Genomic DNA, 15193 nt, shown 5'->3' on the forward strand with positions numbered 1-15193 from the left:
ACATAGTAGTTATCCACAAGCGATAGAGCAGTGGGGAAATGAGTTGTACCAATGGCAAATCTCCTGGGTTGGAATCCTGCTTCTAATCCCTTGCTAAGTTTTTAACCTTACACAATTAAGTGTTCGTCTTCTTCCTCATCCTAAAAACAAGAATTAGAGTACCTATGTCATAGGATTAAATGAGACAAAATAAGTAAGGAGCTTTAAACTATATTTGAAATAAAATGCTTAGTAAAATCTCTCTCTAGGCCATAAAGGCTTTGGGGCACATGGCTGGATCAGTTTGTGGAGCACACAGCAGACTCCTGATCTCCAGGTTGTGTGTCTGAGCCTCACATTGCAGGTAGAGATGACTTGGAAATAAAATCTTAAAAAAAAAAAAAAAAGACTATAAAGGCCTTAATGTCAGAGTAGAGAGAGACAGGCAGACAGACAGACACACACACACACACACACACAAACAGACTACACACACACACAGATCAATGTTGAATTGACCATCCTAGACCATATCTATTCTTTCCTTTTTTTCCCTCCATAACTAGTAAGAAATCTGTCACAAATGCCATTTTCTGCATCACAACTCTCTGAAACCTGCCCTAAATTATCTTTTTTTTTAAAGATTATTTATTTATTTATTTGAGAGAGAGAGAATGAGCAGTGAGGCGGGGGAGAGAGAGAAAAAAAAAAAGAAGACTCCCTGCTGAGCAGAGACACCTCCCATGGGGGGCTGGACCCCAGGACCCTGGGATCATGACCTGAGTTGAAGGCAGCTGCTTAACCAATTGAGCCACCTAGGCACCCCCTAAGTTATCTTAAAAATGATCCTTTTTTCCCTAGTCGGACATGTTTCAAAATGTCTACTTGTAGTAATCCCAGCTGATGGCTATGAGAAGGAACAACCCAAATTACAGCTGACTTCCTTCTCTTGAGATATGTTCACTTCACTAGAGGAATTTACACCTACTCCCCAAACCCCAAATTTCTTTTTCTTTCTTCTTCCTCTTCCCCTTTCCCTTCTTCATCTTCTTCCTTTTTCTCTCTTCTTCTTCTCCTCCACCTCTATCTCCACCCTCTCCACTTCCTTCATCTCCCCTCCAATGCTACTACTGGCCAAAACTATGGGAGGAGTAAGAGTTACCTGTGGGCACACAAAGGTGAATGCCACAATCATTTCTTACATGAAGCAGAGGGTTACTTCTTATGGCAGCATTCTCATGTGTTCCTTAAACACCCAGGAGAAGTTCATAGATGTTACACACACACACACACGCACACACACACACACACACAACACACAACACACACAATGGTCCCACAGTTAGAAATAAAATAACTGTATGAATGCTGAGTTCCACACGAGAAAAAAAAAAGATTTCTGTAGAAGTTCTGAGATATTTTTATAAGCTAATATGCATTGCCACTATCTGAGAGGTAAAAAGGAATGGATATGCAGCTCTCTGCTTAGTTGACCACCCCTCTGCCCCCACCCCATATACACATCTGGCACCTCAATGAACTTGAACATGACAGACTTCACTGTTGCTTGTCATTTACATTTGTTATAGTTCCTTTTGTCATACTAAAGAGTAAAATGTTGGTGTTGTATAGTTTACCTATTGTTTCCTTTCTGATATCTACGATAAAACATCTTTTTAAAAAGTCCTTCCCTCTCTCACATTCATAAAGATATTCCCTTTGCATTTTCTTACAAAGCGTTTTTTTTTTTTAAAGATTTTATTTATTTATTCATGATAGTCACAGAGAGAGAGAGAGAGAGAGAGAGGCAGAGACACAGGCAGAGAGAGAAGCGGGCTCCATGCAGGGAGCCTGATGTGGGATTCGATCCCGGGTCTCCAGGATCGCACCCTGGGCCAAAGGCAGGCGCCAAACCGCTGCGCCACCCAGGGATCCCTTACAAAGCGTTTTTAAAATTGTTGTCACGTTTAGGTCCAAGGACGATTTGTTTGTGCATGTGCCAAGCCAGGTGTTTAGTCTTTCCCCACTGATGTACAATGCAAATAGTTATCAGAGTCTAGATTTCTCTATGCATACGTGTAGGTCTGTGGGTCAGTTAGGCTTCGGTTCCAATGCTTCCACAAGACAGAAGTTTCTTTCTTCCTCATGTTATCCACAAAGGCAGTCTAGGTGATGTGACACACTATACACACCTTCTGTGTCCCTTTGCTTTCAAAGTCTTGATCTCTTGGTCTCATATAGTGATATCCACATTCCAGACAGCAGGAAAGAATGAAGGTGATAAAGAGAAAATGATCAAGTACTCAACAATGACCCACAAGCTGCCATATGGTACCTCTGCCTACATCCTATCGGCCGGAACCCCAGCTAGGAAATGGGGTCTGCATCCTGGCCATCATGTATATGCTAAAAATTCCATAAAATGTTTAGAGTAGATGCTGGGAAATAGCAGCCCTCTCTGCTGAGTCTGTTTTTGGACTATTCTATTGCAGTGAGCTGTCTGAGAAAATTTTGTTTCTAATACTTAAAATTGTTTATTCGTAGATGTATCGGAAGATTAAATATTAAAAAGTAACATGCAAGAAAATAACCAGCTGTATACGACCTTTCAGAATCGACCACAGAAATGACTATTACATCACATCATTCCAGAAAGCTTTTTGTGCATAGTTAAAGAAAGGAAGAGAGATCACAGAGATACTTTACAAGAATTGGAGCAAAATGCAGATGCTATTTTATTTTATTTTATTATTGATTTATGATAGTCTTACAGAGAGAGAGAGAGAGAGGCAGAGACATAGGCAGAGGGAGAAGAAGCAGGCTCCATGCACCGGGAGCCCGACGTGGGATTCGATCTCGGGTCTCCAGGATCGCGCCCTGGGCCAAAGGCAGGCGCCAAACCACTGGACCACCCGGGGATCCCCAGATGCTATTTTAATTTGAAGTATGACGTTTAATTTTACTTGAAACTGAAGGAAGAGTTGACCTTTCAAGTCATGTTTCTTGACCACAATTACCACCTTACTTGTTGAAAGGTACCTCTGAGAGTAAACAAAAATGGTGAAAAGCATTAAGATATTCAGTCATTTTTTTTAAATGATACATTTGAATTGTGTGTGTACGCACACGTGCATGATCCTTTCCACTTGCCAATCTCCCTTGCCCTGCCTCCTGACTTTTGTTACTTATTTAATATTGTTACATTGTCCAGGATTATAAGAAACATATTCTGTTCTGTAGAAATATAATTGCAGTTACTTGGTATACATTGTAGATTTAAATGCATTCCAAGCCTTTTATCAAGGATTCTCCATTGCAAGCTCTTCATTTCAATTCATCTCTTCATGGACTGAGTTTCATCGCTAAGCTGTTTTATCAAGAAGAGTTTTGGATGTTTAAGAATGCCTGCCTGTTGCCTGTACACTGGAACCAGATCTTGGCCAGGTATGATATTCTTGGGTCTCACCTTCTTTCCCATAGAGTCTGGTAGATGTTGCACTTTCTTCTCTGGAAAAGATCTGAAACAAGTCTGAATTTTCCCCCTTGTAGGTGACCTCTTTGTCCTACTTGTATGCCTAAAGAAGTCACTTTCCATCAGGTTTTGTAGTTCATTGATTTAACCAAGACATGTCTTAGTATTAAACATTCTGAATCCAGCCTTTCTGGAACATAATGGGTCTTTCAATCTGCAGTTTACATTTTTTCTGCATTAGGCATTCTCTTTTGGCTCTATTTTTTATTTTCCTTCTTCAGGGATACCAGTTAATCCTTATGTTGGATCATCTTTGTATGTATTCCATTTCTAGTAATTCTAATTTCTTTTTTTGTTTGTTTGTTTTAAGATTTTATTTATTTATTCCTGAGAAAGGCAGAGACATAGGCAGAGGGAGAAGCAGGCTCCCTGAGGGGAGCTTGATGTGGGACTCGATCCCAGGACTCTGGGATCATAACCTGAGCCAAGGCAGACGCTCAACCACGGAACCACCCAGGTGCTCTGTAATTCTACTTTCTTAAATCTCCTTACTTTGTTTAGCTGCCCCAGTTCAGGAATGTGAGTTTCTGTGTGGTTAGTTGTCTTTCTTGTTAGTTCTAAGTTATTTCTTAGTTCTATCATAATGCTGTTTTTGTCCTCATTTTGTTTCCTTGCTATCAAGTCTCGTTTTATCATCCTATCTTTGAGCCTTCGATTATTGAATTCGTGTTCTTATTAAGTTGTTTTCAATGTGAAACAATTGAAAGCAATTTCCTTTGGCAGGAGATAGGAGTAGGGGCGAGAGGGGGGAGGAGGCTTTGTTTTTTGCCAACTATTTTCCCCTCTGTTTATCATTAATTATGTGCTGCCATGTGTTGGCATCCATTTCTTTTCATCTTGATTTGGTAACTCTGTCCAGACCTACATTATGCTTCTGTAACATGATGGCAGGAGAGAGGAGCTCATTGACTATCTCCCCACTATTTGAGATCAGTCTATTTTTCCCTCTGACCTAAGTGAGAGGCAGGGTATTTGGATTTTGTACACTTTTTGGAAGTTGGAGGGGAGGAAGGGAGAGAGGAGAGCTCAACTGAAGCACAGTGCAGTCTTCATTGGAATTCCTGCATGTGCTCCTGTCCTGAGGTTCTGATTAATGTCCTGCGCAAGGCTCAGGTCACCTGATTGGGGATGGAGAGAAGGATACTAGATACCCTTTGCAAGGAAAGGGGAGAACCCAGGCTTTGCATCAATTTCCCAGTTGGAGTGTTGTTCTAAGCGTTTTCTTTCCATCAACTGAGTCAGCTCCATGGGTCATACTCCCTGCTTCCCCTATTTCTCCCCAGCACCCTTTTAAATATGGTTCATTCAGAAGAGGAAGAATATAAGGGCATGACTCACATCTGTTTCCTTTCAGATTCAGGAGCACTTGGGAGAATGTTCAGGATTTTGCCCATTTCTGGGCATTCGGGACAGGAGAGAAAGCAGAGATGTGTTGCGCCACTCCATAGCATTCCAAAACCTTCTGTATCTTTCTTTGGATGCCAAATTTGAAGTTGATTGTATTGGTTGCTGATAGGAAATTTCCCTTGTAGTTTTATTTACTTTCTTTTGTTAGAAATTAAGAAAGAGAAATGCCTTGGGGAAGCTTTAATCCACTATCTATATCTAGAAGTGTCCCTACACGTTTTTAAAATAGTGTTTGCTGGGGCACCTGGATGGCTCAGTTGGTTAAGCATCTGACTTGATTTCAACTTAGGCCCTGATCTCACGGTTGTGACATTGAACCCCACATTGGGCTCCATGCTCAGTGGGGAATGTGCTTGGGATTCTCTCTCTCCCTCCCCCTCTGCCCCCATCCCTTGCAAGCTCGCTCACTTGCTCGCTCGCTCTCATAAATAAATAAATCTTTAAAATAAAACAAAAAAAATAGTGTTAGCTATCACTGGCTTTCACATCTGACTTGTATCAATAGCTATGAAACAATGCAAAGCAAAGAGCAGATCCAAAAAACCTACTGGGTCCTAGGCACTGAACTCACAAGTCCTGAGATGTCCCAGGCAGGCAAAATCTCCCATTATGTAATACGTGACTCTTAAAAGCTAGATTTAGGAATTATAGTCAAGCACCAGTACTGCCAGGTTGAAGCCTAAACCAGGAGTCCCAGCCCGATGAAAAAGCCATTCTGGAGAGAAGGGACCACACTGAATCCTTTTTCCAGAAAGTTTGCACCAAAGCTGGGTGTAGGAGCTGTGTGGCACAAGGAGAGTAACCAGCAGAAAGTAGCCCTTCCCTACCCTCATGGGTTTCCAGTTGTCCTCTGCCTTAGGGTTCTACAGTGGGACTGGCATGTTGTGGACAGGACAAGAAGCACTTCAAAACTTAGGCCTCCCTGCCTTCCACCAGAACATGTGCCATGGACATCCTGTACACAAAGTACTACAGATGTCTTGGAAAGCCTTGGAGATGAGAATCTTTGCCTCCCCTAGAAACCCCCCCTAGAGCATGGGTCCCTGGGTCCACTGGGAGAGCCCCGAGACCATGGTTTGCAGGGACACATCCAGGTTTTATTTATTTATTTATTTATTTTTTTACATCCAGGTTTTAGAGGGCCTGAAGCCTATAGAATTTGGAAGGCTTTCTTCGAGAAAGGATACACAATTATAAGTACAAGATTAGGTATGGAAATAATTATGTAGAATGAGAAAAGAAAAAAAGAACAGAGCTTGGAAAAGACCCACATAATGTGTTCCAAGATGTCCAGGAAACCCTCAGTAAATGGGCCACAGAGACACCCACAAGTCCCCAGTCCCAGTTTGTCGGGACTCCCTGCCATCCAGAGCTGCCCACTAGGGAGGGTAGCCCACTCCAAACCTGGCTTGGAGGGTCGGAGGACAAGGGTTGACGCCAGCGTTACAAGGGGCTCCATGTGGCTTGCCGGAAGATCCTGCCCACAGCTTGGCCTCCACACCCCTTTCCTCACAGGCTCATGGAACCCCTGCCTCCCTGAGTTGGAAGCATCTCTGCTCTTCCAAGGTGCTTGTGACCAAAGAAGATTCTCTGGAAAAAAAAAATATGTCAATTGTTCAGTAACCAGAGAGCTATGGCCTAAGTGAAGGACTTCAAATGGTCACATGGTAGAGAGGCCAGGTGATGTGCAGCTGGCCAGCCAGCCTTTTCCAGCATGGCTTTCAGCCCTGAAGGCTGAACGGATGGGACACAAGCAGGTGAGTGGAAGCCCCACCTGGGGACACACTAGAGAGATGAGAAGTTAAAATGTTGTGCTTGTTGGGGAAAATGTGACCTTCAAAGAGAATGAGGGAGATTCGAGAGAGGACACATGCTTCATGCTGGCCAAGGCATTTAAGGAAGTAAGCCATCAGGACAGGAGACAGCTAACTAGGGAGAAGCAAATCCACATGCAGAGTGATGGTTTTCTTTTGTTTCTTTTTTTAAAGAGATTTTATTTATTCATGAGAGACACACAGAGAGAGGCAGAGACACAGGCAGAGGGAGAAACGGGCTCCCTAGAGCCTAATGCGGGACTCGATCCCAGGACCTCAGGATCATACCCTGAGCCAAAGGCAGATGCTCAACCACTGAGCCACTCAAGAGTCCCCAGAGTGATGGCTTTCAACTCGGGCCCAGAAGAGCCATGAAGAAGGGTGGAGAGGAGAATGGGTCCAGTTGGAGGGGCTGTACCCCCTCCCCACAGACAGCTCCATTCCATCTGCCATATATGATGGGCTTTCACTTCAAGGAAGGGTTCCTCTGCAACTAAAAATAAGCCTGGAAACCACACCTCTGGTGAGAATCCATTCAGAGGGACAAACTGGATCTGGAAAGGGCTGCTGCTGAAAGGAATCCAGAGGAATCAGTGAGTCTGAGTCAAGATAGCTGAGAGGTAAGGTTTTACCTGCAACCAAGGGGTTGGCCAGGGAAAATAGAGGCAGGAGTTCAAGGAAACTGACAGAAATTACTCTAAGTTGAATTCAGAATAGAAATAAAAACAAATTAGCAATAAAGAACAGACACACACAAGAATGAGGCCATCTGACTGAAGAATGAAAATAGAACTAAGGATCTGGTTAATGTACAAAACCCAATCTAGGGACACCTGGGTGGCTCAGTGGTTGAGCATCTCCCTTTGGTTCAGCTCATGATCCTGGGGTCTTTGGATGAGTCTCGCATCGGGCTCCCCACAGGGAGCCTGCTTCTCCCCCTGCCTCTGTCTCTGCCTCTCATGAATAAATAAATAAAATCTAAAAAAAAAAAAAAAAACAATCTAGATGAACTGATGGACAAGAGGCCAAAGCCCCATAACTCAGCCGTTTGGTTCATATTACTGCTCTACTGAGTATTCCTTCATGCTCGCATAAAATAGAAGCTCTTAGGAAAGCAGACAAAGCTTTGAGGGGACACTCCTCCATTCCTTGGTGTGTGACAGAGCTTCTGCTACAGGATGGGGGGCCCATTGGTTCAGGACCTGCATGGGCAGGATGGTGGAGTAATCAGAATAATGATCTCCCCAAAGATATCCCTCTCCTAATCCTAGAACCTGTAAATATATTCCCCTACAAACCAAACGGGATTTTGCAAATGTGATTAAGTTAAGGATCTTGAGACAGAGAAATTATCTTGGATTATCCAGATGGGCCCAATGTAATCATGAGTCTTGCTAGAGGGAGTCAGGAATGTCAAAGAGAGATGTCACAATGGAAGCAGAGATCAGAATTAATGCAGCCACAAGGCAAGGAATTCAGACAGCTTCTAGAACAGGCAGGGAGATGTGCTCAACCCTACACCCTGCAAAAGGACCACACTCAGCCCTGCCAACAGAAATTTTAACCCAGAAAGACTGCGTTGGGCTCTAGAACCATATAACAGCAAATTTGCGTTGTGTAAAGCCACACTGTTGTAATTTTACAGCAGTAGGCCCACCACTTGTCAGGTGAGTAACCTCAGGTAATTTACCTTACATTCTGTGATTCCGTGTCTTCATGTGCAAAACAAGGATAATAATCATTTCCACCTTATGTGGTTAGTGTGAGGATTAAGTGTGAAATGCTTAGAACCATTTCTGACCTGGTAAACTCTCAATAAATGTAAGCTGCAGTTAATTTATTATTATTATTATTATTATTATTATTATTATTATTAAATGATCATCATCAGATTTGTTTTCACTATCCTGCTTCCATCTTCCCAACCCTAGATTTAGGAATGAAGCTTATCAGAAGACAAAGCATGATTTCAGAGTCACAGGTATTAAAGTTGGGCGCTGGTGCCTTTTATTCACCCATTCAATGGTTTGTTGAGTGTATATTATGTGCCACTCATTATTTCATTGCCAAAGACACATGGAGATCAGAAAGAGGACAAAGGATTTCTTCTGTACACTGCTTTTGCCTTTTGTCAGGGAAGAAAATCTTTCCCAGATGCCCCCTAAAAATTCCCCCTAGGGACTCACTGACCAGAGATTTGCCACATGACCACTCAGAAGTTCTAGGATTGCCAAAGGTGTATATTACACTATGTACAATAATGTGTATTGGCTGTACTACTGAGAATATTTAAGTCTGCTGTAGAAGACAAAAAAAATAAAAGACAGGCAAAATTCATAAAATGTGTTAAGTATAGACAGTAGTTGGTAACTTGCAAGACGTGCTAGACACAGAATAAATGAAACATATGGATGTTGAACATAGATTAAAAAGATACAAGAACACAAGAGTGTTACTTGTACACAAAAAGGGATGGAAAAACCAAGTTGTAAGGTTAGGACCATGCTAATTCCAGATTGACAGCTGTCATCCCCAGCTGGGAATGACCCCCACCCCCCACCCCCATGGTGGCCCTCATTATGATCCCATCCTGATCTCTTGAGTGCTCTTCTCTAGCTTTCCATAGGGTCATCCGCATGCTATGGTTGTAGCCAAGGGTACTTGCTCCCGTGTTTCTTTGATAGAGCATGTGTTGGCTCCTGGAAACTTCTGTTTGCCAAGCCCCTCAACTCTGGTTCTCATGACCATGCTCAGTGGGGAAGGATGATGGGAGGGAGGGAGGGAGGGACGGGTGGAGAATGTGAAGGCCAGGGAACACAAGATTTAGGCAGTGGGCTCCTTCCACCGTGCCTACACCTTACCCTAAGTGGGTTCCCCTGCTCCATCTTTCCCCTTGTTTTTCACTGCAAGCATTAATTTGAATCCTTAAACTGGGTGATTCAACGATCTTAAATTGGTCTCTAAGTCCTTCTGCTCACGACCTCTGAACAGCCTGCCTGATGGAGTACTTAGACACTGCATCACATCGAGATAATTTCCCACATGACAAACAATAATGATTTGTCCCTTAGGGCTTAGAAGCATTGCTATCTGAACAGAATTTGAGTCCTGACAGAAAGAAGGGGAGAATGGCTATTGGGGAGGTGCCTGAAGTCATGAGAGTTCAGAAAATGATGGTTGCCAGAAGGGCGGGGGGATAGGGGGATGGATGAAACATGGGTGAAGGGTAGTGGGAGCCTGTACAGGTACAGGCTCCCACTACCCAGTTATGAAATGAAGTCACAAGGACGAAAGGCACGGCACAGGGACTATAGCCTGAAGTATATTGAAATACCATCGTATAGTGACAGATGGTAGCTACACTTGTGGTGAGCACAGCATAATGCACAGAGTTGTCAGTTCACTATGTTATACGCCTGAAACTAATGGCTCGTTGTGTGTCAACTATACTTCACTTAAAAAATAAAATAAGTTTGTTCTTCTGACTCCAGGATAGACAAAGTCATTTGAGATAAGAGTCCATTTTTCTGACAACTTGCAGATACAGGATGATTAGAATTTGTTCTCATCTGTGAAGTCCCTTCTGGAGTGGAGAGGAAGGACTGGCTGGTTTCTTGTTGGGATGGTGCTGGCCCGTGCTAGTATGATTGTAGAAGGTTTGGGACTGAATGAGGTCACTTACTCTTTCGCAAAACAAAGATTTACTGAGCATGGCCTGTGTGCCGGGGGCATGAGGATAAGGCATGGTTACTGCCTGCCAGAGTTCAGAGTTCAACAGGATGGCCAACATAAACATTATTAATTATAACAATATATGGCTGAACTTGGCCACCCCTTTAAGAATCTGCCTGCAGCAAAGCAAAATGTGTAGGAAGTCTAATAAAAAGGCACAAGCAGCAGCATTATTAAGCCCAAACCTGAGCTACCTCATGCCAGCAGCCTGCTGTGGTCTGTCTGCCAACTTCCACCTTGTCCCCTGATACCCATCTCCCTTTCCTAGCCTGTGTGCATTCAGTTGGCCTCCAGAATCTTGGGGTTCTAGGTCTCAGCTAATGTCCTGTTCCTTCTCTGTGTGGCTCAGCAATCCTGAGGAAAGCCTGCTGGTGAATCCCTGATGTCCCACCCTGGGTCTCACCCTCCCAGTGAGTGCTCCACCCTGGCTGACACTGCCCCCGACCCCCACCCCAGCCCAGGCTTCCTACGGCGGCGGCTCATGGGACCCTTGCTGGGGACCCAGAGGAAGATATGAGGAGGAGAGAAAAGGAGAAGGCTTCCCTGGGGGTGACATTTGGGCTGAGGCTTACACACTAATTTGCTCTGGTCACAGAAGCTACAAACACAAAGAATGAGCCCACCCAAGGCAGAAACCCTCTCTAGGAAGGAAGCCAGGGCCTCGGGAGTGACATTAACTCTTCTAGGCCTCCACTGAGAGGATGACAGCAGGTCAACTCACTTACAAAAAACCCATCTGCTTTCTCTGCATGCTCCTGCACTGCCCAGAGTTGCATGAGAGAGAAAAAAATGTATCACAGCCATGCTGCTTGACAGCACTACCTCCTGATGTTTCCATGCTCAGCAGACCTCCCAGAGTCACTTAGAAATTTGAAGCTTGCTCCCGGCCACTGCCCTGGCCCATTCCCCAGCCACAGCTCCAAACATTAGTCACTCTCCCCGCGCCTCCAGCCCTCCCACTTGACTTCTTTTTAACAAGAATAATCCACTCCTTCAATCAACAGACATTAACTGAGGGCCTACTGTGTGCTGGAGCCACAGGGATACAGCAGGAGTACTTCTTGCCCTCACAGCAGAGTCAGAGAAATCCAGACAGGTGAGAAGCAGACAGACTGTGTTACAACTGAAGCTGCTAGGTATGGGCCAGCTTCCAGAGCCCTGAGCCCTACCCACGCTCTCCACCCAGCCCAACACCCATATCTAGCGGTGCTGCCTGGACCACCAACCCTCGGGGCTCCAGGATGCCGCCTGGAAGAGCTCCTGGCTCTTCCTCGGGGTGTTCCCTGTTAGCAGGTCAGTTGTTCCTTCCTCTTCCCAGATCTTAAATCTCTCATTCCCCTCCTCCTTTCACCTTCTCATGGAGGCTCCTTGAAGACACCAAGTCTTGTCTTCCCTCCCTGCCCCTGCCCCATGGACCTTTCTGGTTTCCCTCCTTCCCTTTCCTATTCAACCTCTTGAAAGAGCAGTCTACTTGTCAACTCACGCATGTGTCTGTGTCTTTTGGCAGCCTATCCCTTGTCTCCACAAATCCAAGAAACTGGTCTTGTTGAGGCCACCAATGACCTCTTATTGGCCAAACCCAGTGGCTTCTACTCTTCCACACTGCACCAGAATTCTGTTGCTTTCTGTGTTATGGTGTACATATTCATTGAGCCAAAGATCCAAATACACCCAAAGGTTAGAAAAGGGAAAGACTGGGAGACCCCTGCCTCAACCTCCCACTCTACTCCCATGTGTGTCTTTCTAGATATTTGTCCGCTCATAAATAAAAGTAGAATTCATATACATTTAGAGTTTGGATTTAAAAGAAAGAAAACATGAAAAACTATACATCTCATTGCACAATCTCCACCCCAGCACCTGATTTTCGGCAATGGGTCTTGTGGGGAATGCATTTAGCCACTGGCACTTCTGGATATCTCCATTGCATCTTGATTGTGAGTCTATCGGGGCTGTGTTTGAGTCCCTGGATTGATGATCTATTTCTGGTCCACAGAAATGTTTATCTTGTTTGAGTACACCTCCAACTTTTGAACTTTCTCCTTCTATACTCTGCATATCATTGCCTTGGGGCTTCCAAGCATGAACTTTCAATCCCAGTCTCTTGCTAGTGAGCGATTCTGTTGAAGCACAACTTAGATCCTGTCACTACCATGCTCCTAAATCTGCAATGGCTCCCACCTCCCTCACAGTAAAGCCTTGGTCTATATCAAGGCTGGCAAGGTGGTACATGATATAAGCCCCCATTACTTCTCTGACCCCTTCTCTTGTTCTTTCCACTGTAGCCACACAACTCCGAGCTGTCCCTGGAGCACTGCCAATATAGTCCTTTCTCTATCCGGTATGTTCTTCCCAAGATATTCACACAGCTCACTCCCTCACTCTCTGAGTTCTTTCTCAAAAGTCACCATCCCTGGCCACCCTATGCGACTTCACAACACTCCCTACATTTCCCATTTCTCTTCCCTGCTTTATTTTTGCCCCTTAGCACTTGACAATTATGCTTGCTATGCTAGCCTTTGCTTCTCACATACTGTGTATTTCAGTTTTCTTATTTGTCCTCTGTCTCCTCCACTATATTGTGAGCCCCATAAGGACAGGGATTTTTAGCTGTTTTGCTCACTCATGAATCCCCAGGACCTGGACATTCAGTAGGCCCTCAATAAATATGGTTGAATGAAATCACCGGGTTCATTTAGTAAAAATCATACTTGCACTTAATTCCTCATCACTATATACGGCTCTTCTTTCTTCATCTTTCAAGGACATGGGCATGCCACAATTTAGTCATTTCTCTCTGTCCTTATCTCTTGAAACTCTTTCCTCCTTTGGCTTTCGGGACTCTCCTCATAGCTCTCTGTCCATTCCTTCCTCTTCCCCTCCACAAACTGTTCCTTCACTCACTCCTATAGGACTGACATTCCCCAAGAGCCTACCTGCTTCTTCCTAGAAGGCCTTGCCCACACCCTCAAGTCGTCCACCATCTAGGAGCTCATGACTCTTGTAGCTCCAGCCCAGATGCCTTTCTTGAGCTCCAGGTCCTCATTTGCAGCTACTTCCCAGGTGACCTACAAACACCCTTTAACATAAAAATTCAATTTGTCCAAACTCAACTTGCACCTTTCCCTTCTTTAATATTTCCCATCTCAGGAAACAGCAACACCATTTTCTTCTTCTTGCAAGACAGAAACTGTGGAGTCATCTTTGAATGTTCACGTTTCCTCACCTCTGTAGGATGTGTGGCCAAATCCTGCATCCTCAGAAACTTCTGCACAGCCGGGCTCTCTTTTCCCTCCCTCCTGCCTCTGCTCTAGTCCAGGGCTTTTCCAGCTCCCAATCTGTCTCCTCAACATGACTCTCTCGAGCTCATCACCCACACTACTACCTGATGGCTTCCTCAAAACCACGCTGGCCACATATTGGCTGCTGGCTGCCCAGAGAGAACGACTTTGAAGAGTATCATGATGTGCAAGGCAGATGAGATCCTGCCTTCAAGGGGCTCAGAGTCTGGAGACAGGCAGTGAGCAGGTAATGGGAGTGGATGGAGATGTGTGACACTGGGGAAAGTAAAGAATGTGAGGGGAGCACAAGTTGGGGGGGCAGATCTAGTGAAGGAGCAAGGGGATCACCTTGATGAAGGGCCATAGACTGGAAGATGATCAGGAGTCACCAGGCACAAAGTCTGTGTGGGGTGGAGGTGGGGAAGGGGAAATATTTTGGGGTGAAGGAACAGAATTCAGAGAGAGCAAGTCCCCTTGCAAAAACTGAGAAGAGCCAGTGGTCAGGGAAGAGAGCTAGGGGAGGGCCAAGGCTCCCAGTTCATGTCCATCTCCACTCTTTCCAAGAGTCCATGATGAGACGATAAGTAAAAATTGCAAAGCATATTCTTTTCTTCCTCAATACAGAAGAGGATTTATCTGCAAGATTTCAGATAAAGGATTTTATTAACACATTTCTATAAAGCAGCAGCTGGAAGGATGAATGCTTATGTATGAAGCAGAGTGCATGAAGACCAGAACCCTCACAGAGAGGACTACATCCACCTATTCACACACCCTCCCTGCCTCTGGACTCAGAGACCACCGATGCCACATAGAGCAAGCATCAGAAGAGGAGCTAAAAGCCAGAGGTTAACTGGCCACCTACATATTGAATACTTCTCCCTATCCATCTTTCCAAGCAAGTGTGGATCAGGGTTAATTTTAAAAGATCCACACCTGGACATTTCATAGTGATATGCCAAAGCTATAAGGATAAAGAAAATATACTAAAAGCTCCCTTAAATGAAAAGAAAAAAGTCTCCATACAAGAAAATGTCAGAATGGCATTAGACTTCTCAATAGTAACATTGGTTGCTTGGAAGAAAATGGAGCATGTCTTCAAAGTTCTCATGGAAAACTATTTCAACCCAGAATTCTATACCAAGTGAACCTGTCAGTTCAGCATAAGGGAGAATAAAGAAATGTTCAGACATTTCAAAAGGTAAAAGGCTTACTTCATATTGGGTGTGGGGAAAAAAAATAAAAGATCCATGAAATTAAGTAAAAATCCTTAGTCTTCAATTTGATTCAGAAGTTTCAGTGTGAAGTCATTATGTATTTTCTCTTTCTAAAAATGCATTTCTAGGGTCACTTGAGTGGCTCAGACAGTTAAGTGACTGCCTATGGCTCAGGTAATGATCCCAGGAGCCTGGGATGGAGCCTGGTCAGGCTTCCTGCTCAGTGGGAAG

At 44.4% G+C, this 15193-nt stretch overlaps 1 long non-coding RNA gene across 1 annotated transcript in view; it reads left to right on the top strand.

Moving 5' to 3' along the window:
• Positions 1-14940, top strand: part of LOC102154746 — a 16939-nt gene extending 1999 nt beyond the window's left edge. Inside the window, exons 3-9 of the long non-coding RNA XR_005366665.1 lie at positions 2524-3423; positions 6434-8399; positions 8664-8713; positions 10733-10874; positions 11469-11560; positions 13615-13992; positions 14370-14940. This is a non-coding gene — a long non-coding RNA (uncharacterized LOC102154746). The remainder of the gene's footprint in view (positions 1-2523; positions 3424-6433; positions 8400-8663; positions 8714-10732; positions 10875-11468; positions 11561-13614; positions 13993-14369) is intronic.
• Positions 14941-15193: the final 253 nt, after the last annotated feature.

The sequence above is a fragment of the Canis lupus genome, chromosome 11, assembly GCF_011100685.1.
Source record: "Canis lupus familiaris isolate Mischka breed German Shepherd chromosome 11, alternate assembly UU_Cfam_GSD_1.0, whole genome shotgun sequence".
Lineage (NCBI taxonomy): Eukaryota > Metazoa > Chordata > Mammalia > Carnivora > Canidae > Canis > Canis lupus.